The sequence below is a fragment of the Cygnus olor genome, chromosome 2 (genome assembly GCF_009769625.2).
Source record: "Cygnus olor isolate bCygOlo1 chromosome 2, bCygOlo1.pri.v2, whole genome shotgun sequence".
In the NCBI taxonomy this organism is placed as follows: domain Eukaryota; kingdom Metazoa; phylum Chordata; class Aves; order Anseriformes; family Anatidae; genus Cygnus; species Cygnus olor.
Genome location: NC_049170.1, coordinates 144869377 through 144894123, shown reverse-complemented (window position 1 = coordinate 144894123; position 24747 = coordinate 144869377).

Genomic DNA, 24747 nt, shown 5'->3' with positions numbered 1-24747 from the left:
GAGCTGGAATGGCTGCAGGAGCTGGAGCTGGAACGGCTGTGGGAGCTGGAACTAGAACGGCTGTGGGAGCTGGAACTGAAACGGCTGCGGGAGCTGGCGCTGGAACGGCTGCAGGAGCTGGAACTGGAACAGCTGCGGGAGCTGGAACTAGAACGGCTGTGGGAGCTGGAGCTGGAACAGCTGCAGGGTCTGTCACTAGGTTGATAGTAGCATCAATTGCAGCTCGATAGGTACAAGCCAGACCCCAGCACGCCACAGTGATTTGTGTCACTTTGGAACTGCCAGAGTCATGACACCTTTTTTTCAAGCATTCTACCAGTTTTTTAGGATTTTGCAGTTGTTCAGGGGTGAATGTCCAAAACACTGGAGGTGCCCACTGCTCTAGAAACCTGCCCATATCCTCCCACACTCCCTGCCACTCGCAAATATCCCGCCTCAAGACAGATCTCCGGATGAGATTCCTAAGTAGTTGTTCAACCTTAAACAAAACCTGAAGCGCATTCAGGAGACATAACAACAAGAACATGCTGGTCTGAGTATCCCAAGGATATTCAACATCTTGGAGAGCTACCGTAACTAGCTCGGGGGATAAGAGGGTGGTGAAGGAGGAAGGGAGAGTGAACAGGTAGGAAAAAATATCTTCCCCTGTCCCCTCCAGAGACTGACTCCCTGATGAAAAAAGGCAATAGGTGTAATTGCTAATAGTTTCTGAGATATGGTTTCCGAAGTATAGAGTCGACGACAGTGCTGAGTGCAAATACCAGGTTAGAGTCATGACCAGAAATCTCATCATTTCATAAGCCATCGTTACACCACACAGTACCATAACAATCTTAAACCAGGGCCAGGAAAGGATAAACAGCACGACAGGGAGCACATACAGAAAGTAACGTGCTAGAAAACTCAATTTGGGAAACAGGCACAGCAGACTTGAGACTAAGGCAATCAACATTGTGACTAGCAACTATTAAGCAGGTCGAATACTTATACCAATTTTAGTTTAACACACTCTGGTCAAATCTGTCGATATCTCAACCCTTCGGGCCCCACGTTGGGCACCAGAAGGACTGTTGTGGTTTAGCCCGGCTGGCAGCTAAACACCACACAGCAGTTCGCTCACCCTCCCCCCTCCCTCTCTGGGATGGGGGAGAGAAACGGGAAAGTGAAGCCTGTGAGTTGAGATAAAGACAGTTTATTAAGACAGGAAAATAATAACAACAACAACAACAACAACAATAATAATAATAATAATAATAATAATAATAATAGTATTAATAATAATAATGTGTATGGAATAAGTGATGCACAATGCAATTGCTCACCACCCATTGACCGATGCCCAGCCTATCCCCGAGCAGCCTGCCCCCCCCACCCCAGCTAGCCACCCCTATATATTGTTCAGCATGACGTCAGATGGTATGGAATACCCCTTTGGCCAGTTTGGGTCAGCTGTCCTGGGTCTGTCCCCTCCCAGCTCCTGCTGCATCCCTAGCCTGCTCGCTAGCAGGACAGAGGGACAGAGCGAGAAGCTGAAAAGTCCTTGGCTTGGTGTAAGCACTGCTCTACAACAATTAAAACATCAGCATGTTATCAGCGCTCTTCTCATCCTAATCCAAAACATAGCACCCTGCCAGCTACTAGGAGGAAAATTAACTCTGTCCTACCTGAAACCAGGACAACCTTTCTGCCCCCATTCAAGACAAACACAGTCTTACTGATTTCTTGTATGCATTAAAAGTATTCCTACACCCATAGGAAAGTCCACAAAGCACAGTTCAGATAACTTCTCATGATTTCTTAAATGCAGCTTTTATTTTCTTATAAATCTTATAATTACCTTATCCATATATAGTCATATGTCTTATTCACTTTTTGCTCATAAATGTCATATAAAATCTCTTATCCATAATGTTCTCTTCAGAGCTAAGGGTACTTTTTATTATTTATTATTATTATTTTTTATTAGTAGAGGAACTTCTGTTTTACTGCAATATTCTTTCCCAGTACCTGTCTTTAGCATAGGTAATCAGCATAAATTTCTCCTTAACTGCTTTTGTGTGAAAAACTGTGACAAAGAAGAAAATGGTATCTTTCTCAAAAACTGACTGAACTAAACTTTTGAATTTACCATTTCTGGAAGTGTTGTGGAAAGAGCAGTCATAACATTTAGAGATTTTGTAGAATCACTTGATGTTTAATAAAGGTTATGGGATAAAATGTGGTGGTTCACACCAAAGAAGGGCTCTAAGCTAAAACTAGTAAAGGCTTGGCAGAACCCTCTGTAACCAAAGGAGGAAAAATGCAAGTTACCTTGTTTCAGATCAGTCTTTTAGAATTCTGCCAAAAGATAAATAAATATTCGTGAACAGCTGCAGAAATATTTCATGTATGTTATTGTGATTAAGAGGATAACTGTTTGAGTGACTGACTTGAAATCTTTCAACACTATTTCACACCTAGTCTTGAGATAAACTCAAGGAAGCCTAGGCTCAGTAACTACTAATAAAAGAAAGAGTTTATTTTAATTTCTTGCTAAGAACAGGCTGCACAGTTTTGACAAATGTTCCTAATATCACTTCCATGTCCCTGGTAGAGATATGGGTACTGCATTACCCATACATTAAATCGGGATTCAGTAAATGCATATGATGAGAAATCCAGTATATCTGCAGCAAAACTGTTTTATTAGTTACCAGCACCAATGCGGAAAATCATTGTTTCACTTAGTCATAGAATCATAGAATGCTTTGGGTTGGAAGGGACCTTAAAGATCATCTAGTTCCAACCCCCCTGCTATGAGAAGGCGTACCTTCCACTAGACCAGGTTGCTCAAAGCCCCATCCACCCTGGCCTTAAAGCACTTCCAGGAATGTGGCATCCACGACTTCTCTGGGCAACCTGCTCCAGTGTCTCACCACCCTCGTAGTAAAAAATAAATAAATAAATTTTGATAAGTGAAGGAAGGAATAAAGGAAAAAAAATAGTTGCAAAGACAGTCACTCACCACCTCTCATCAGAAAACCAAAGATCATTCAGACCCTAAACAGCAGCTAATTTAGACAAAAATCTCCTCAAAGTTTTATGGTATGGAATAGCCCTTTGATCAGTTTGGGTCAGCTGTCCTTGCTGTATTGCCTCCCAGCCTCTTGCCCACCCCCAGCCTACTTGTTGTGTGGACAGCGTGAGAACCAGAGAAGGACCTGATGGTGTTCAAGCACTGCTCAACAATAGTTAAAACACTGGTTTGGTCACAAATTTAAAACAGCACCATACAGGCTAAACAAAACTGAACAAAATTATCTCCATCCCAACCACAGTACATACCTCTCAAAACTTCTCTTTGCTAAACCAATTAAACTGACCATATGGCAGTTAGCATAGATGGTAGGTTTTGGCTTCTGAAGAAGACAAGTGATATGTTAGTCCATTTTATTTTCCTGTTCCCATGGTTGTAGTTTACTGAGTAGCCACACCAAGTCAACCCTATAGACTAGTCTTAAAGTCTCTATGTCATCTCACTAGGGAGAAGAATATTGGACAATCAGTGACTTGTCCCTTCAAGTTTTTCTGTGCTTCACTAGTTATCTTACTACATATAAAAATGCTATTGTATGTCTCATTGATTTGATCTGTAGCTAGAGAAAAACAAACAAAACCTACCAAACAAAATAACAACAAAGTACATGCTTCCTCTTATTTTTTGTATGTTGCTCTGACATCACACAGAAGATGCTCAGTAACTTGCTTAAATATAACGAATTAATATTAAATTAAATAAGTTAAGCTGATATTTGTAACTGTTCTTGCTGAAAGATGACTTTAAAAATGAGTATATTGGTTTACAACCAAATGCATATTTTTATATATATCAATATATAGTATAACTACAGAAGCCCTGTTCACAGCTACTTTCAGGCTTTCCACATCATGTAATTGATAAATGTTAGCAAACTAATAGTGAAAAAAATCAAAATAAGAAAATGAAAGACATTTCAAAGTCAATTTACTACTTACATCATAGACAGTTAAGATATTTTATCAATACCTATGAACAGAAAAACAGCCATTTCAAAACTTTTCCATTAACATTTGATGCAGCTTATGCTGCAGTCACTCCCGTTTTGAGTGTACCACTGCCTGATTGTCTCTCTTTATTCTCATTCAAGGCAGTAATCACTGGAGGTTCCCTTGGACCTTTTTTTTATTTTTACTTTTCCCCATTCTATTCCTTCATTTTTTTCTGACCGTATACAAGATTTTATGCAGAGGAAATTCACATCACCAAATTTAAAGAACTAGAGTGGGATTCAGCCTTACAGCTGTCAGAGTAGTTTAAGCTGATACAGACCTTGCTGACCAGGGCTTTCATAGCTTTCTTTGTACCTTTTTGTGACTATGTAGCATGGCTTTCTTATGCACCAGGAGAAATATGGGATGGTAATTCATTCTGTTTTCTTATGTAAAAAGACATTGTCCCCTCTCTCACAGAAAATGTCAGAACATTCAAATTATTCATTGTAAGCAAGTATATTTCTTGAATAGATATTTCTTCAATAGCCAGTTCACTTCTATGATAAGTGTGATAAAAGTATGTGTTTTTCTGGTAGCCTGGGTATCTTCTTGAACTGTTCACAGTTACAGAACTTACAATATAAATAAATTCCTGTGTAAATAGATCAGTGTAGTTAATTGTAAATTAACCTCACAAGTTTTGCTGTTCATTTTAAGAAAACATAAGAAGACTACTGTCTCTGAAAAATCTACAACAAATGACTATTATGGTGATGACAGGTACACCTATGGAAACATTTCATTTGGGAACAAATACATTTGTGTGCATGTATGTATATTTACATTAAAATGCTATGCCAATAGTAGAAGACATATTTACATTTTCAAGTACACATATGTGCGAGTATATATATATAATATTTTTATCAGCTACAATCAAACTAGTCTAAATTTCCATTCTATGATGACCTGATGTTTCTGTGTATTTCACATTCTTTGAGTATAGGGAAAATTAATGTTAATAATAATTACAGATAGGAACCTCAACTTAGTAATTCATAACATCCATGCCAATTATCTTATTACTATATTATTATATTACTTTATTACATTATTGTCAATTACTGAAATTATATTACTAAGCACAGCTGATGTTGCTCAGAGGAATTTAAAAAAGCGTAGTTTAACATAGCAACATTTATCATTAGCACATTATTGGAAAGTTTTATGTTAGGATTAAAACATACAGATTTATATAAAAATACCAGAAGAAAATAATTAAATGTTTAAACATACTTTTTAAACATAAAGGATGTATGATTTTATTTTCAGGAACAGTTGGGTAGAATGTTGCTGGAGGATTTGTTACTTATTCCAAACAGTTTCTGGTATTTGTGACAATTAGTTGTTAGCTGCTGGTGAAATTTTAAGTTTTTGAGGGTTGGCTTGTACTCATGCTTGGGACACAAAATCTGAATTGAGTTAATGGTAAAAGCGGGTGCTTTTTGTCAGCTACTGTGAGCTCAGTATGGATATTTACCTGAGAATTTGATATTACTTCATGCTGTTTTCTTCATGCCTCAGTTTTCTAGTGTTTTTGGCCACTGTAACTAAACAAGCTAAGACTTCAGTGAGACTGATGTGTCTTCATACTTCTGTAAAAATGAATTTGGAGTGCAGTAGAATGAAACTATAGCTACTAGAATGATCAGGAAAATAGACAAACTTTTTTAAACTTTTTTTTTTTTTTTTTTTTTTTTTTTTCCCCAGAAACTAAAAGGAAATAGTTTATCTATCTTCACAAAAGCATACAAATGTTTGGTATAGTTTAGTTCTTTAGGAGTTTTTCAGGAAGAAAAAAGCCAGGAACAAAATTTTCATAAGATAAATATTTATAAACTGATCAGGATGAAATTTCAAATGGAAACTGGAAGATGTTTCACCACCAAGGTGAAATTTCAGAAGAGCCTCCTAACATGAAGGGAAGGAATGAAAAGATTGCAGGAGCTGTTCTGATTTGTAAAATAGATGTTATGTAAATATTTGCTGTCATAGCAGAGAAATGAACTTGGTGTGGTCTACTGTCTCTAGATTTGATTTCTGGCAGTTATACTAATGCTATGCTTTCATTTTCAATAGATTTGTTTCCGGTTTATGGCAGCAGAAAGTAAATTAATGAGCCATATTCTTCTTGTGCTTATACAAGCTCAAGCAAAGATACTGATATTGGTTCTCCTTTGTGCTCCAACTTGTGGACCCCGCTATCAGTCTTGCTTCCCTAATAATTTTGGAAATAACATATTTCTATGTCTTGACTTAATTAGCTATACAGAATAGTTGAACCGGAAAATATTAATGCTTAAACAATGACGCTGCCATAATTGAGAGAGAATGAGAGAATTGTTAACTTTCTGTCTCCTCAAATTATAAATTAAACAAAATTCTAGAAGTTAGGGAAAAAATAAACCCACAAACCAAATATTTTATTTATTATATCCTCTCATAAAAGAAAACTGTATGACTCAACTTTTCACCAATAGGAATGCCATCTTCTGTCCTGGAGTCAGGTATTGTACTTCTTCAGTGTAGAAATTATCCAAAGCTAAGGATAATAATAAGTGCTCAAGCTAGTATTTTCGTAGCTGTTTCTTTTTCTTTGCCATAGATGTTCCTAACTGCAGTGTTGTTTTGTTGTTTTTGTTGTTGTTGTTTGTTTGTTTGTTTTGAAACAGTAAGATATAAATGTGAATTGACAAGCACATAATGACATTTTTGGAGACAGAAAACCCCAAAGCTTTTTTTCATATATTTCACTGAAGTAGTGTACAGGTACAGAAGCAGAAATACAGCACTAAAAACTATCAAAAACTCACATGGTGAAGGCTGAGTACTTTAAAACAAACAGCAGATAAACAAGCAAAGGCAGAAACAACAGCAACACTGGAACATTTGAGATTTAAACTTTTGATAGCCATCTTAAGCTTTTCAGAGCATGAAGTAGACGAAAATTGGCACAACACCTTTTATTTCCCTTCAGTTACATACATATTTACATTTAATCACAAAGTGTAGGCATGTGTGGCCTGTAAACAGCACCAGCAGTGTGATTCTGAGGTACAGCCTCCAGTGACTATCCAAAGGAAACGTGTAGGTACAGACAATCATTCTCCAAACAGATGAGCTCAAGATGACGTGACTGCAGTGAAGTTTGGTTCCTAAAAAAAGAATGGTAAAAATCAAAGAAAGGAAAATCTTTCAGTTGCTGAGTCAGTAATGTGGAATGTTATAGAAGAATGAATTATATCATAATTGAATACATTAAGTAGTCTAAGCTCAGGGATATAAGACATGAAGCAGACTCTCCCTGCCTGATCCAACATACCATCCAATCAGTTTTATCTGAATACCTCCAGGGAGAACAAGTGCCTACCTTTTAAAATATGTAAATTAGATAATATATATTTATTATCTACATTTCTATCTACAGACCCACAAACTGAATGCATGCGGCATTTATTTCATGTAAATAAACATACAATTAGATCTCAGTCAGCTAAAAAATTATTGACTTATAACCCTTTTCTAAATTTTGATTTGCTTTCTCCTTAAAAAATCATCTTGACAAACTTACCTAAAATTTCACAGAAAAATCAGTACCTCCTCTGGAATCTTGTCTTATTCTGCAGTTCACTCTATGTTTGGTCTTCTTGTAAAATGATTCACTTCTGGCAAGATTTCTCTGGGAAGGCTAGTTCACAATTTGTATTTGAGAATGGTAGTTCTCTGGTAATCAGCACAGATTGCTCAGTGCTTCTCTGCTCCTGGATTCAAATATTCCTTTCTCTGAGGTTTCCAAGACAAAACGTGCAGTGTCTGGACGGTCAAGGAGTGAAAAAATCCTAATATGCCATAATATTGAAGAACAGGCTAGAGAACAAATCAAATGAAGCAACTATAATTGTCAAGAAGTTGTTGATTTTCCACTGAGCGGGTGATTTTCCAGTACTTTTTGTGCTATAGTTTCCTTTAGCTAACACATGTGGATTATATTCACTGTTCTGTGACACTTCAAAATAGATTTTATTTTATCGAAATTGTTAATCCATCATTCTCCTAATGATAATCAGAACAGATGATACTCCAATGTCACAGAATATGAAAATCTTGTAGAAATATGGAACTCCCAGATACACGCTATTAACAACAAAGTGATAATCTTTTATTTTAGAAAAATCATGTTCAAATTAAAACATATATTTTTTAAAATATTTGAATATATATTGATCAGAAGGAGGTTAATAAATAAAACCCTTTAAAAACAACAGAATTTAAACAAATGCTTAGGGTATGTTTCAGGACTGCAAATAATTAAGTTATTCTATGTCCTTCCAATAGAGATATTGTAGCCAGTTGTAATGAAATGGTAGGAAAAACAAAACAAAACAAAACATATTTTTAATTAAGAAAATCAAAATATAAAGTGCTCATCTTTACCATACTTTCTGAGTTGGAACAAATTGGACCAAAGCAGGAACAGTGCCCCACCGTATGTTCCACCTTGCAAAAAATATTACCGTTTATAAATTACACTTTCTAGGGCTTCTTGTTCCAATATATATATATATAATGACATAATTTAAAGGACTCATAAAAAGTCTTTTTTTCTTCAGTACTACACAGGGCCAGTAAAACACAAAGCAGGGAATATCTAAGTTAACTGTCAGTTACTCTGGGTCAGGAGAGGAGGAAGAAAAACTTAGAAAAAGTCTTAAGAGTAAGTAAAGAAGTAAATCAGAGCTGTTGATAATATATATGATAAAATACCTGATCCTACTAGTTATAGAATATGCACACAGCAACTATCTTTAATCACTAAGTATCATATTTAAAGAAACAGAGGTGGTAGGACAGTACTTGTGTGACATACAACCAATAGGCTAAAGCACAAGCAGCAGTAACTGTTTGATATTTTGCCATAATGATTTATTTCTGGTTTTGAAACAGGTTTTTGTTTTGATGTCATCAATATTTAACCAGAATAAAGAAGTCCTCATTCCTAGTTCTGAGATAATATAAATGTAATAATCCTACAGGTAAAGCAAACTGAATTTTCTTTTTGATGAAGCAGTTCTCCATCAATAAAACCTCCTTTTATCTAAAACTTCCTTTTCTGCAGGCATATATCAAATTGTGACAACACAATTTACAGGAAAAAATCACACGATATATGAACACATAGATTTTATCAACAAAATCAAAATATTTTACTCCAATACCATCAAAACTTCTCACTGCAATTTATTTTCTAAGTCTGTTGATTTATACTACATTGCATTTAGCACAACAAAGACATCTGAGATTTTGAAATGACATTAGAACACACTGTGATCTCTTTTGAGGTGTTTAAAGGTTTTTGCTATGATTCCAATGTCAACAAAAAACAAGGTTCAAAATACTTCTATTTTCTGTAGAATTGAATTAAAAGAATAATTATTTTTAACCATTATTGCTTGAACTTTTATTAATATTTGTACAAACTTGGAGGCAAAAACAGCATCTAGAAGGCTTCTTTCCTTCCATAACTTTATTCTGGCCTTCTGACAAATAGATGGTTGAGCATGTAAAGAGCACACCATCTGGTATGGTGGTGCCAGGGACAGGACAGGGGTGTGCATATAATTAGGTACAAATAGAAGAGGAGAAAACAGAACTTTGAGAGTTGCAAAAAAATATACTTGTCCTTGACTTGACAGATGATAGGGGTAAAAGAGATTGGAAAGAAATCTTTCCTTTCTGAAATCCCTTGCAGTGTCCTTAAACACTTTTATACCTCTTCTGTCCATTTCCTGTTTTCTTGACTTGATATAACTCTAATTTCCTCAGCTATGAAAACTGTGAACCGTCTTTTAAACTTAAGAGCCTAAACGGGGCAGCCAGACCATAATTTTTTAGGACAAAATTTGCTCCTATCTCATGCACATGATACATAACTTACTTTTCTTTTGCACTTTGTAGGGTTTTGTTTTTTTCTCTTTGTTTTGTGTTTTTCTTTTTATTTTTTCTGCCTCCCTCCCCAACCTTTTTTTTTTTTTTTTTTTTTTTTTTGTACATCTTGTTTATTTATTGCTTGTTAATCTTCCTTCAGTCCTTCAGACGCAGAGATTCAGTCAGGTTACCCCAACTGAATTGGGAATTCTTGGTGTTTAAACTTGAGAACTGTATGGATTTTCTTGTCTTTGTCATGCCCTAATAGTAGCTGTTTTGCTTCCAGAAACATCTCAATTCATGTATCTTTATGAAAGACAGTAGTGAGGATGTTAGGTATCTGAAAGATTTTAGAGCCCATGAGGTTAAGTTGCAACCAAGTGGTAATTCTGAAAATTCTGACGCCTCTGAGAAGCTGCACAATGGATCTTAAAGGATTTCAGTTCCAGGAATGAAGAGCTCAATTTAAGCTGAAAGCTCTTACAACTTAAAAGCAGATGGGGAAAAATATAATAATAATAATAATAATAATAATAATAATAATAATAATAATAATAAATTCAAAGGAAAAAATACATTGTACAAAGTAATGATTCTTTTTATTATTTTATTTTATTTTATTTTATTTTATTTTATTTTATTTTATTTTATGTGAAGAAGTAATAAAGTGTAGATCATGTTATTTGTCTCATTTTCATACAAAATGAATTAGAATCTCTTGGGATTTCTATTAACCCTCTTGTTTCTCTGCTTTCTGTGTGGTAATTAATTCAATGGAGAACTGTACAGATCTTGTACACACAATATATGTGAACAGTTTAGCTACTTAATTCAAGACTCAAAGAATAATTATGTCTAGGTTACAGCTGGGAATATCCATGACAGAAAGAAACACCAGTCACCTCATGGAAATTCAATTTATTAGATGACAAAACTGTATGAACTACAGAAGGCTAACAAATAGGCAAGAGGTATCATGACCTTTGCTCCTTTGCCTTTAAGGGCCAAAATTGATATCAACATGCCTTTCTAGTAATGTGTCTTCAGGTGAAGTGACTGAGTTCTCCAGGATCCTTCAGAACACTATGAGGAAGGGATGTGACAAGACTGAGCTGCCCTTTTCGATTTATTCTTGAAATCAAATAAGAAACAGTAGCTGGAGTTTTGCAGGACATGCAGAGATAGATAATGATCCATAAACTAGCTGCAGTCCGATGAGGCAGTGGAGATATCTTCGTTTTTTTTTTTTCCTTGAATGTATGCACAATGCTCTACAGGATTTGGCCAGAGGTAGGAAGGAGAATGGATCAACTATCTGTCCCTCTGAAGAGGTTTGAGAAGTGTATACTCCTTGAGCAGTTCCTACTGAAGAAACAGCCTGAAGGTGGGTGTCTCAGCCAAACTTTATAATTAATTAATCAAAAGGCACTGAAAATGCTATCAGTGGCCCTAGGGAATGTAACACAATACTTATTATTATTATTATTTTTTTTTTCCTGTACCAAGCAGCAAACTCCCATTTACCAAGTAAAGGAAGAAGGCTGTAGTAACTCTCCAGATGCCTTTGCTTCAGCCAGACCTTCCTTGCTCAGTCACTTCCCCATGTCCCTTGCCTATTACCCATTCATCTTGTGCCTTAACTTTGCATTTTTCCTTTGAATTTGAATCAGATTTTTCTTTTACTGTTTCCTGAAAGAATGTTTTCTTATCACTTTATTAGGGATATAGTATATAAACAAATGTTATGTTTAAGGGTTCTTTTGTTTTGCAAAACAAGTTTTAATATATTTGTATTAGCAGAGGTTCAAAAACTAGATGTGGGTTCCTTTTGCATATTGCAGTAACTCTTCAGAAAGCTTGAGTGAAAATCCTCAATTATAAAATACAATAGATTACTAGTTACATTAAATGTTCATAAGTATTGTAAACATAATTAAGCTGAGATATAAACATGCATTATATCCAATTCTTGATCATTCACATAATTTATCAACAGTTTCTATAAATATGCAGGCTTCAGAGTGGTTTTGTAGCAGACCCTTGCTAGTATGTTCACAGTATGAGGCAGAAAAAAACTTAGTTCTGTAATAAAAGTTGCAATATGTTATTGTAAAGTTATGAAGTAATATCTAGGTACTGTCTGGAATATTTTGTTACTTTTAATGTACTAACCTTACAGTCTCATACACAGTAGACTATATCCAGTGGTAACTGTAGAATATATTAATTAATTACTGTCAGCCCTCTCTTGGTCATCTTCTGGTGTCTTTACTTAAGTCAGAATTCATCATTGTAGGAAATTCAACCTTGTACTTTGATAGATTTATAATTAGATCAATTCAGTATCTTCATGTCAATTCTCTGCAAGAAGGTGATATATATGAGATATAGAATATATTGAGGCATGGTGTATTAATTATAGCAAGAAAAAAATATATATATCTTTAGGTCAGATCAAGTTTAGCACGTGGTACCTTAAGCCTTTCCATCAAGCCTAGTTCAGGTAAAAGAGAAGTTGCAAACTGTAAAGTTAAACAGAATTAAGAAATAAAATTAATTTGGCAGGAAAGACTTGCTGTATACGTGTGGAGAAAACTAAGGGTGTGTGTGTGGGAACTCTATACACACTGATGTGACAATACAAAGTTCTGGAATGTACAGTCAGCTTGAAAGGGTGAGTTACAAGCCAGATTCAGGTTGGAAGAAATATACTTTTGCTATGCAACCATGCAGCAAAATAATAAATCTTTCCTCCCCAGACTGCAGTGGTTACGCAGCTATACTGGCTCTGATCTTTGAAAGCCTTGGAAGCTCTGTGGTATACATTTACCCTAAGTGTTTGACTATCAGACAATTATATGTACCTGCACTTTCAGTACAGTTCAAAGACAATTTATATGTATATTCTTTACTGCATCAGAGACATTTCCTGATAAAGACAAAATAAGGCAAAAGTACTTTTCAGATTTGACTGTAATCATTTTGACTTCATTTATTTTCAGAAACCTGAATTTTAATGAACTCAACTTTTGTGTCGCACCACAAGATACCACCTAGAAACTGTAAATCTGTATTAATGAAGGACTGGTACATTTCATTTCCAGTTAATTTCCTTAGGGATTTTTGTTTGATTTTTTATTGCATTGAGACTTTTATTTTTATTTATTTATTTATTTATTTATTGCTAGGCAATGATAGTTGTTTACATAGTTACCATTATTAGCTAGGCAGAAGCTGATATACAGTCAGAGCAATATGATTTCTAAGCATTTTTCCTCTTACTTGAACACATTTGTATAAAAAAGAACATGTTAGGCTTATGATAGAAATCACTGCTTCTATTTCTGTTACTTACTGATGTAGTGCAAAGAGGAAAGGATCAGGGTTATATTCGTTATGACCTGTTATCTCTCCAAGACTTTATTTCTACATTGTATGTTTAGACACAATGGAGTTTGCACCAGGTGTTGTTTCTAGAAATGCATAGCACATGCAGAAAGCCAATTGCTGGAGGCCCTTGGGTCCATTTTGCCAGGGGTTGCTCTGGATAGTGCCCCGGTGAGTGACTTTCAGTCAGGATATTAAGTTCATTGCTGATGTTTCTGCGTGTGTACCACAGGACTCCCAAGGATAAACAAAAGGCATATTCACACTAAAAAGGACCCCTCCAGACCACCAAATTGATAATGCAGATCCACCTATGAAGTTTAATTTCTAGACCAAATTAATGGCAGTGGTTAGATAAATAATGTATATGTGTGGAGATATGTATGTATGTTTCTTTCTTCATTTCTCCATTCCTGCAAAATTGATGTTTGTCAACATTTTCAATTTATTCTAGATTTATTTATTTTGTTGACACAGTAGGTCAACAGCATTAAAAAAAATATTTTTTTTAAAAAAAGTCTGTGAATTGTTGCTCTTTGCTGCATTACACCCTCTGCTGCCCTAGAGTTTTATTACAGACAGGAGCATGCTACAAGACTGCATAGATCTTAGAATCATCTAGACTTCCCTTTATGAGTATAACCCATTTGGAGTCTCTGACTGCTTCAGCCAGACATTCTGAACCGAGCTTATTTACTCAGTCCCTCTGTTGATTTCTTACCCATTCCTCCACTTCTCAGAGGAATTACGTGTGCTTTAGCTTTGCATTTAACATTTAGATATTTCAAGTTTTTGATGACTTTGGACTGAGTTTGTGGCTTTTCAGAGGCACAGAGTACTTCAGAGCCTCTCTAAATGGTAGCCTTCTGCAAGCTTTACTTCCACAGTTTGAGAGGAGAGGAAAAGACGCTCTCTGGAACTCTCTAGAACCCACAAGTAAATCTCACTTGTGAGACATTAAGGAAAAGCAGTTTAGCTGCAGCCAGGGAGTCCATTTTATCCCTCACACAGATCTTTTGGTTTCTGCTTACCTAAACTATCTGAATCTTTCATTCTGTTTCATGTTAATAACAACAACAACAAAAATAAATGAATAAAGAGTGACCAAAACACACTGAGATAACTGTGCTGTGACAAGGATTTGTGGACCAGATGGTGACGTGGCCTGAATGGGCAAAATCAATCGCTTTTGATCTTCAGAAGTACTTTATTTCCAGAGTGCTGTTTTGGATAATTAATATTATATTATTCATGAAATATAGCAAATTTAAATGAATTCCAAATTTAAGAAATGGTTATTACTATAGTAGAGATTTTAACAAGATTTTCAGCTCAATTAAATCATCCCAGAGACATTAAGGCAGTTTGAAACCGTAAGTCTGAGTAGTCTGACAACCTCTGTGCTCCTGGCATACTCTGAGTACGTCCATTTGCTTCTTACACACACATACACACACACACACACACACACAAAAAGAGAAAAGTTCAAATTCCTAACAAATTGGAAAGAAACCTCTTTTGCGAAGGGTTTATATACCTTCCAGTTTCCCTTGGTCTGCTGCATTCCTCACCCCCTATTCCTGACCCCAGAAGTCAATTCTGGGAGAAGACTGTAGGAATAAGGCTTCCTTTGAATTCCTGGAAAAGGCTGGCTTTGCTTTACACTATGCACAGAGAAAGCAAAAGGAATACTGCATACTCCCTTAAGGTACCTAACATTTATTTACAAATGGTAGGATTTTTGATGTTTAAAATATAATTTCTTTGCAATTCAGTCTATCCATACACAATATAATCCACCTGATCTGTAAGACTTACATGTGCACACAAGACAGTCTAGCTTTTTCAAGGCTATTATTTTAAAGTCCACTTTCTCAGAAAAAATAGTGGTGCTTTGTAAAAGCCACTGGGATCTGAAATCAAATAGATTTAGTCTATGGTTTAAAGAAGAATCTACTGACCTTTACAAAACTGCTTATTTTTCTCTTCCCAGATTCCTTTACTTCAATAAGCTTTTTCCTACATTTACACTACTGAATCTGTGTACTCTAACTTTCAAAACAATCCAACCAAATGTCCATGCTTTTGAGCATTAGTCAACAAGCATTGATGATGAAAGCACTGAGTCCTCACTGTAGGAGACTGATATGCTTCTGTCTCAGGGGGAAAGAGAGAGGGACATAGACAACACAAATATAGGAAGATTGAGACGGCTGAAGTGGTCGAAGAACAATCAGTACTAGATAAATTTCCTAATAAATCGACTTGCAAATGTACCCAAGACCGAAACGTGCCGAGAAGACCTCCAAAACTCCACTAGGTGGAGCTAAAAAACTAGCCCTAGCGTCGGTGACCTTCATGGGGTTCTGCTCTTGCCAGCTACAGGTCTACAAGAGCTTTGTCCTGCTGAACCCATTTCAAGGACTCCAAAGCAGCTCCTTGGCTAACCCAGCTCAGCTGCTTGAGACACGGCACATGCAGCTTGGGGATTTTTCATAGATCTAGTAACTGGTCAGAAATCTTGAAACCTGTTTTGGTTTTGCTTGTTTCATTTTGATGTTTTTGTTTTTATTTCATTAAAAAAAAAAAAAAAAAAAAAAAAACACAATTTACTTTGGTAAATAGCATGGACTGAACTTTTATACAAAATGGAGGATAATTTCTAGAGGAAATTCCCAGAAAAACTGTATCTAAAAATTCATAAAGCTTAGGTCCACTGAGTTTGTCTATAGACAATGTTATGTTGTCTGTTTTGAATATTGTAACACCTGCAGAATTACTTGTTGGGATTGGGGCCTCACTGTACAAACACTGTATAGACAAGAATTGATTGGTATTTGCTTTGGGAAAACAATTAATAATAATAATAATAATAATAATAATAATAATAAACTTTTCTTTTTTAGGTTGCAAGCATTAGAAAAGACTAAGAAGAGAGTGATATGTTGTTTAAGGATGACAGCAGGTTTTGAATAACAGCTGTCATTGACATGGGACACATCACTTCTGAGAAGCCATTGGTGCTATTTTACCATCTACTGATTGTGCTGCTACTTCAGAAAACAATGCATGAAGGCTGGCTAAATTATTTTTGAAATATCATCTTAGAGGTAGTTTTCCTTTCTTAAGACCCCAAGTGGCAAAAGCAATTGAAGGAAAAATAACACAGTCAAATAGATGTAATTTAAAGGCAAATAGGCGGGAAAACTGATAGCTTTCTCTCTGAAACAACACCAGATGCTAAGAGATTACAGAAAAGGAAGAAAAGTAAGTGAAATAAGGGTGTAATAAAAAGTACTAAATCCAGTGACATAACATGTAATTGCAAATCATAGATCAGTGAGATAAAATCAGACATGAATTTTCTAGAAACTGAGTGCTGAAATTATTCTTTCTTTCAGAAATATTTTGTCATTTTGCAATATCCTTTTATAAAACTAAAACACGAAGTTAAAAAATGAAATGGGTGAAATTTTCAGAAGTTCATAACTCATTCATAACCACAATTTTTGCTGCAAATTACTGTGATGTATGCTACCAAATTGTTACGAATGTTGAAAATTCAAATATTTTTAATACTGAAGTCTATGGGCTATTTGTTATGTAAGAAATGTTCATTTTCCCACATATCTTCTTTTCCTTTTATGTATTTTTATCCTTTTTTTTTTTTTTTTTTTTTTTTTTTTTTTGCCTTCTACCAGTCATCTTTTGGAGATTTTATCATTATTTCATTATTACTTCTTTGCAGACTTTATTTGAATGCATTTAGAAAATGCATTTTCTTTAGAAAAAAAAAGAATATTTGGGGAGTTCTTAAAGGTTTCATGTCCTCTTAAGATGATTATAATGATGATGATGATGATAATAATAAGAAGAAGATGTACAGTGCTGATTTTGACATCCTATGTGCCACTGTCTTACCAAAACACTGACTACAGCACATAGTGGGTAGAGGCTCAGTCCTTTGGAAAGAGTACAAGTTTTATATGCAACAGAATTTTAAAGAATTTAATATAGCTGGACATAAAACTACCGCTCCAAAATCAGAAAGACCCACAAGTTTAATAGCCAGAGTGGGTCAACATTCTCTCTAGTTCTTCCTTCTGAAACATCTCTATAAAAATGTGGAATTTGATCTTAAAAAGTAGCATTTTAAAAATTAATTTCCATTTTCAGAAACACTACATGTAGCATTTCTATTAGTAAATTAGAGACCTGATCTGTTTTCTTTGAAATCAGTGGGAAGAATGATTTTAATGACAACAAAAATCTCTTGAGAATGAGATGCTCTTCCAGTGCTTGACTGAAGGCTTTAGGAAATGGGTGAACATCTGTAGAAATAAAAATTAAATCAGAAGAAAATTCACAGGACATTCTAAATAAATATAATAAAGTAAAATGCTTTTGTGGTATAGGTTAAAAGCTGCTTTTACTACCTTGTGTCAAGTCAAAAAAGAAAAATATACTTGCATTAACAAGTGTTCTGTATCATACTTATGATCCTTTGACTTGTAGAGGAAGGGATTATTTGGGATTCAACTTATTTATTTCACTTCTACCCAGACTCCCATAGCACAACAGAGATATCAGTTCATAAGAGCTAGCATATTACCTAATAACAGTCTAGATTAACAGTCTAGATTTCTTTTTTTCTGATTGCTCAGATCCCATTGTGTTTTGCTGTGATAGTGTAAGTATAGAGCAATAGTATTCTTAGCTTGTAGTGATAAAGCTGCAGGCAGTGTAAGGGTGAAAAGTTAAAGAATACTAAGGTGAAAGCCAAACATTACTACTAGTGCCTTGCATTCTTGTGTTTTAATGACAAGAGGTATGGAGTTATTGACAATTTTGCTAAATGAAATAAGAAAGAAGAGAAAGCAGCCTGTGAAGTCAAGAATACTACAGACAACCTGTTGAGCTCTGGAGAATAATGTGACAAATACAAGGTCTGTGGAAAAATGACTTTGCCAGACACTGTGATCACAGCTACTACCCAGGGAAGCTTGAAAGTTACATCGCTAACTAGGCAAGAAATTGTATTGACCTTTTCACTGTATTACAAGCAGACCGCTCTAATGTAAGTGATTGCTATTGAAATTGATTTTGGTAGCATCACAGAAGACTTGTTTTTGTTGTTCATTGTGCGTTTGTCTTTTTAACAGTTTGAACTCATCTTAGTGTTGTGTAACAATATACCTTTGCTAAAACTGATTAAACTATATTGATTAATCATGACCTTAAACCTATATACAGAAAAGCAAACCAAAATAATCCCTCCTGAAAAAATAGCACCAGGTTTATATGCTCACTTCTGCTTGCACTGTTTTCTCACTTCAGCACTCTTACATTCCACAACATGCTTTCAGAAAAAAAAAAAATGGGAAAATACCTCAGTGTAAAATTTATAACATCATGCTTTTAATATGATCATGAAGCAATTCTTTAAAAATAAAATAAAATAAAATAAAATAAAATAAAATAAAATAAAATAAAATAAAATATAAAATAAAATAAAAATAAAATTAAATTAAATTAAAAAGAAAGGTATTATGCCCTTAAAACTTTTAAAAGAAGGTCTAAAACTATTTTTTACTGCAAATTATGCACACAAGGCTAGCTCACCATAGGAGGAAGTAGCAGCAGAACTGGGAAACTTGGTTGATGTTAAATGTACTTATTGCACGTGGTTCTGCTATATTAAGTAGTATGAGAGCCCAATGACATATTTATATGAATTGCATTTTCATTTAAAAAGAATGAATCAGAACAGTTTTATAATATATTTTTCTTGCTTTTAATATGGCAACAAAGTACAAATGATGATGAAATTTAATTGAACAACTGCCTTGCATCTATGCTTTCATATTTTATGTGTAACAGGATGAAAAAGAAAAATACAGCAGGGAAACCCCATGAAAGCTCTACAGTTTAGAGCCTTCTTGTGAGACTATTCATATCTCACAATTAAAAAATATCTCAGATGCAGATCTCCTGTATAGCACAGTTATTTAATCTGCTTTTCTTAAGGGTACCTACAGCAGTTTGAGAACTAAAGGAAGGTTCTAACCTTTTTTTGCATTATTAAGAGATGAGGTGTAACACGATATTGAATGAGTATTTCTAAGACTCTGTTGCTATTCAACTAGTGTAATTATGCCAGATTATGATGTGGAATCATCTATTATCATATATGTAATTCATAATGTTACATCCAGAAAGAAAAATAATTCAGCTTAAAAAAACCTACGGTGTGGCATAGCAGTGATATAAAACCTGTATATGGACTTTGCCATTAGCAGAAGAGAGAAGTTCTTGTACTATGTTCTAGTAGTGACTTAGTGGTAGTACTTCACCAAATGAATAATATTATCTGATGGCTAGTAAGTTTTACTAAATGTTACAATGCTGTAGGATTTGTTAAGATGGTCTCATATCAGAGGATACTTGGTATACTTCCACAGTGAAATACATGCCTCTGCAAACACAGCTACGTGGCAAGAAAAGGCAATAGTATTGAGAGGAAAAAGAAAGGAAGTATTTTGTGTTGTGGTTTAGCCCGGCTGGCAGCCAAACACCACACAGCCGTTCGCTCACCCTCCCCCCTCCCTCTCCGGGATGGGGGAGAGAAACGGGAAAGTGAAGTCTGTGAGTTGAGATAAAGACAGTTTATTAAGACAGGGAAAATAATAACAATAATAATAATAATAATAGTATTAATAGTAATAATGTGTACGAAATAAGTGATGCACAATGCAATTGCTCACCACCCGTTGACCGATGCCCAGCCTATCCCCGAGCAGCCGGTCCCCCTCCACCCCGGACATTTTGTCATCTTGAAAAAAAAGTTATACAGCGATGTTAGTTTTTATTGTTGGTTTCCACTGAGATCTTGCCTGCTCCTGTCCCTAAAACTATTTGATTTGACAAGGAAAGTCATCATAGCCCTAAATTGCAATAACGGAATAGGCACATTGGGCATTAGTGACAGAATAATTTATAAATCTGCTGCAGTAAGAGCTTATAAACAACTACTGCCAACATTACTTAATTTTCAGTGATGGAAACTAAGAGATGATGACAACTGCTGCATCAGCTACAGGGTGAAATTCCCTACAGCATTCTTTTCAGAAGCACTGGGAGGAAAAAAAAATCCATGTCAATGGCAAATAAAAAAGAGTTGATACTTCCCTCCACTGAAAGAAAAAATAATAATAATAATGTTCTCATTAATTGCAGCACAAATCATAAATGGGCTCTTCAAGTTTGCTTTTGCTGATATTTCAGCAGAAGATAGAGAATTCAAAATCAGTTTATAAATAGGCAAAAAGTGGGTGTAATACTGACTCTATTAAGTCAAATGACTCCATGGGGTTTACATTATATCTTATATATTTTATATATTTTTACCTGTACCAAGCAGTTGGCTTATGCTAAGCAAACTTTAAAAAAATATAATACAGAAATACAGAAATACAGAACACAGTATACAAATACAGTAATACAGAAAAATATATATATTCTTTGTCTTGGCAAACTAGTAAAACTGTCAGATGAGATCAGGGTAATACTGAATATATTCTAGTAAAATGATTGTCTGCCTAAGGTAATACATAGATGAATTAGATAGTTACAGGAGTCAGAAATCTCAAATTGTCACCAAAACACAGGAGAACTGTGCCTTCCCTTGAAAACAACCTTTTATGAGTTATTGTGATTTCTTTTTAACTCTTTAAGCAAAACAAAACAAAACAAAACAAAACGTTTTTGTTTGGACACCAGGAAAAACATCCAAATCATTATAATTCATCTGTAGTAGGATAGAAGACTCAAATTCTATTCTACGTTTCACATAGCAACAGTAAGTGAAGGCTAGAGTTCTTGCCATGTTCAACTACGAATATCAGCGCTTTCATAAATGACTCTAAAATAAATATTCAATTAGCTCTAATCTAGAAATGAGGTAGGTATGGACAACTTTATGCAAGTTCACATTGGATTATATTTATTTTGATCGAGACACCAAAAAAAAATCCCATATTTTCTTGTTAAATATAACATATTGAGCACTTGAGGATGTCATGTACAACACGAGAAGAATAAACGATTTGAAAAAAACATTGGTGTACATGAGTTAGCTTTCATATCCAAAGATTAAGCAGAAGCTAACAAAAATTGAAGTTGCTTCGTTATTTTGTTGTTCAGCTCTTGTTGTTGAGCAGGATAGTATGAAAGTAGTATAATTCATCTAAGAACAAAAGTAGTAAGAACACCATGGACTTCTCTTGATTCATCAGCAAAATGGTTAGTATCCATATACAGAATGTGGAAAACTGATGCTTTTCTTTTATGTCCAAAGGGATTTAAAACAATGCATATCACTTCTCTGACGTGTGTTGTGCATCTGGCTAGTGTTCTTTTGAGATCTGATTCTCTCAGTTCCTCTTGACAGAGTGATTAATTTGGTTTGTAATATTTAAATATTCAGGTAGAAAACAAAAATAAAGAAACATAAGCCTGTAGTTTCAGGCAGTTACTTGATCCAATGGGAACTTTAAACTGAAAATCACTGATAGAAAAGTATATTTTCTGTGACTAGGCTAATGGACAACTCAGTGACAAAAAAAAAAAAAAAATTAATTTTTAGTTAAACAAAATTTTGTTCAATAGCTTTTTCGTACTGTTTTCTTCTTTCTTCCTTTTTCTTTCTTTTTCTTTCTCTTTCTTTCTTTCTCTTTCTTTCCTTCCTTCCTTCCTTCCTTCCTTCCTTCCTTCCTTCCTTCCTTCCTCCCTTCCTTCCTTCCTTCTTCCTTCCTTCCTTCTTCCTTCCTTCTTTAACCTTGCAATTAAAAATCATAAGTATATTCAAAGATCCATCTCCTAGATAAAGAATATTTTTGTCTCATACATCTTTTTAAAAACAAAAACAAAAACAAACAAAAATCTATTATTGCTTCTGAAAATGGGGTAGGACTCCTACCAATGGAAGGTAGGGAAGTAAGTCAGTTGTCAATTTCCTCTTTTTGTTCCTTGTTTTGAATAATTAAAAGGCATTCTATCAATTTCAATACTTAAAAAGAAAATAATTGATTGAAAGTCCTCTGCCTGAGAAAAAATTCCACTGAGTATGATAACATCATGATAAGAATTCCTGATGTCTACAACTGTCTGTGAATGACAGTTCAGCATAATACTTACATTCTTTGCTTGTTTCCAGTGAATTAGAAAGGTAACACTGTAGCTGAAATAGGACTCTTGAAGGTTGAAACCCACAAGAGGTTTCCCTTGATCAGTATTGAGGATGGTATTTCTTAAATAAAATTTAAGATCATCTTAGCATGTAATAAATTCAGGTGTCTGAAAAAAAAAAAAAAAAAGTGAAATGAAAGATTTTGTTTCTGGTGTTCAATGGATGGAATGCACTGCTAGTAAAACCTTGGGAAGTGTTAGCACACTTTTAAACAATGCATCCCAGTAGTAATATGCTCTGAAGCTCTGACACAGCATTACACACAGTTCGTTCCTGCTCTTTGCAGGGTGCATTCCTCTGGTATGCAGAAGAAATAACACTTCATGGTATGGGCCCAAAATGCATTCCTGGTATACATTCCCCAGTACATGCTCCAATTACTTACTGACATTTCTCAGACTAAGAGAGTGACAGAAAAGTGATACAGTAATGAAACAAAGCTTTTATTGCACTCATTCAAATACGCATCTACTGTCACTGATGTAAATGAGTTGAGTAAGCCCAAGTGGAAATATTCAGGCTCGGTGCAGTGTTAAATATGAACAATAAAAATTCTTCTTTGCACATCCCTCATTTTCAGACTAGTGCTGGCTCTTTTACTTTTTTCCTACCCTGTTCAGAAACACTTCATTAAGTTAGAGTTCAAATGGTAAACACATTTCAATTGAATCAAAACCAAAAGTATATAAAAGTACCTGAAAGCTAGGACATTTGACAATCCACATCACTTATATTTTCCTGGTTTCTGCCAGACGTCTTCACGGGGGAATTCAACCACCCCAGTACCAGCTGGAGGGAGTTCACAGCAGGGCATGATCTAGGAGATTCTGAAGATCATTGATAACTTCTTGACACAAGTGTTAGAGGAACAAATGAGGAGAGAGGCTCTCCTGGACCTCATACTCACAAACAAGACAAGACTCAATGGGGATGTAAAGGCTGAAGGCAGTCTTGGCTGCAGTGACCATTAGGGAGTGGAGTTCAGGATCCTTATAGGAGGGAAAAAAAAAAAAAAAAAAGAAAAAAAGCAAGATAAGCACAGTGGACTTCAGGAGAGCAGACTTCGGTCTCTTCAAAGATGTGTTTGGAGATGTCTGCTTGGGATAAGGACATGGAGGGAAGCAGGGCCCAAGAAAGCTGGTTGATATTGAAGGGTAGGCTCCTCCAAGCTCAAGAGCTGTACATCCCACTGAGTTGGAAGTCAGGCAGAAGTGCCATGAGGCCTGCATGGATGAACAAAGAACTCCTGGACCAACTCAAACACAAAAAGAAAGCATACTGAAAGGTGAAAGCTGTGACAGGAAATGTGGCAAGAGCAAAGAGGCATTGTCCAAGCATGCAGGGATGAAGTTAAGGAAGCCAAAGATCAAATGGAATTGAATCTGGATGTGAATGGATGTGAAGGTCAGGAAGGGTTTCCATAGGGTGACAAAGGGAAGACCAGGAAAAATGTAGGCCAGCTGACAAATGGGATAAGGGATCTAGCAACACAGGAAATGAAAAAGGCTGAGGTACTGATGCATTCTTCACCTCAGTCTATGCAAGCAAAACCATCCTTCAAGAATCCTGGGTCCAAGAGACCAGGCAGAAAGACTGGAAGAAGGATGGTAGATGAAGATTAGTTTAAGAATACTTAAGCAAACTGGACACAAGTAAGTCCTGGGGCCCTAATGTGATGCACCGTTGAGTGCTGAGGGAGCTGTCAGATGTCATTGTAAGGCCACTCTCAATAATCTTTGAATGATCATGATGATTGGGAGAGATGTTTGAAGACTGGAGGAAAGCAAATGTCACTCCTACCTTCAAAATGGCAGGAAGAAGGACCCAGGGAACAACAGGCTGGTCAGCCTCACCTTGATTACTGGGAAAGTGATGTAGCATGTTTATAGCTGTCACTTGTGTAATGCTTTGGTGCTGAAGAATCTAGTGGCGAACCAGAAACTTAGAGGCTAAAGAGAGCACTACGATTTATTTTATTTTATTTATTTTATTTTATTTTATTTTATTTTATTTTACTTACCCTGAGGCACAGAACATCTTTCAGTGACCTGTCACCACTTGTGCTCTGCCCGTGATGATATTCCCAGTTTTATCTACTAGCAATACAGAACAGGGTG